Here is a 1048-nt window from a genome sequence, read left to right as displayed (position 1 = left end):
TCCCTGTTTCATTTATACTAGTTCCTGTAAAGCCCTCTGCCCCTTTTTTCCCCTTAAATTCCCTTCCCTCTCCACTCTGGTCACTGTCCCCTTGTTCTCTATTTCAGTGTCTTTGTTTTTATTCTGCTTGCTTGTTTGTTGTGTTGTTTAGCTTTCTGTTAAAGGTGAGATCATATGGTATTTGTCTTTCAACACCTGGCCTATTTCACTCAGCATGATGCTTTCCAGTTCCAAAAATATGGAACGCTTCACGAATTTGCGTGTCATCCTTGCGCAGGGGCCATGCTAATCTTCTCTGTATCATTCCACTTTTAGTATATGTGCTGCCGAATCGAGCACAGTAGGCATTTCAAAATACATGTGTAGAAAGTCAGTAAGCAATAAAAGGCAAGCCAAGTTATTGTAAACCATTATTTTCAAGGAAGAAATTATAAGAATAAAGTATTTTATAAGTTCTTTAGTGGTGTTTTCAGTGAAAATACTTTCAAGATGAGAGGATATTGTTCTTTTTAATTTGATTTTTTAGAACAAAAGTATAAAAAAGTAAAAAGGTTCATCATTCCCTCACCTTATCTTTCGAAAGCAAACAGTGAGCATTGGATCATACAAATCTTTCTTTTTCAGAATTCTTTGGTTTCAAATTCATCCTACCTGTGGCAGAGCCCTTTATAAATAAATTCAAAGCCCTGTCTTTCTCCTGCCTGTGGCTCTGAGTCAATAGTAGTAAGACATCATACACTTGTGGCCAGTGATTTGATTTTATACACATGGATCTTGTCAGAACATTTCTTTATACCTGGGATATCAGGAGATTTATTTGTCACCTTCCTTGTCAGGAGAGCAGTTGTGGTATTTCCTGTTTCTACAAAGTGTTGTAGTTTCAAAGATTTTGTCTGAATCTTGCCAAAGTGACTGAATTAAGAAGACTTAATTGACTGATTAAAAAAAATCCAACTTGCTTACATCATTTAGCAGTTTGGCCTGTATCAATCCTTACTTTCACATAATTGTATATTTTGACTTCTTTTTGTTCTATTTTTTGGCAGGT

The 1048-nt window shown here is 35.8% G+C and overlaps 1 non-coding gene across 1 annotated transcript; it reads right to left on the bottom strand.

Moving 5' to 3' along the window:
* Window positions 1-232: 232 nt before the first annotated feature.
* Window positions 233-339, bottom strand: LOC119056075 (U6 spliceosomal RNA). The gene has a single exon (XR_005083813.2). It is a non-coding gene; the product is annotated as a U6 spliceosomal RNA (small nuclear RNA).
* Between the last annotated feature and the right edge of the window lie 709 nt (window positions 340-1048).

This window comes from Artibeus jamaicensis, unplaced genomic scaffold (assembly GCF_021234435.1).
Source record: "Artibeus jamaicensis isolate MK-2021 breed Jamaican fruit bat unplaced genomic scaffold, CSHL_Jam_final scaffold_369, whole genome shotgun sequence".
NCBI classification, from domain to species: domain Eukaryota; kingdom Metazoa; phylum Chordata; class Mammalia; order Chiroptera; family Phyllostomidae; genus Artibeus; species Artibeus jamaicensis.
This window is presented reverse-complemented; position numbering and strand designations above follow the sequence as displayed.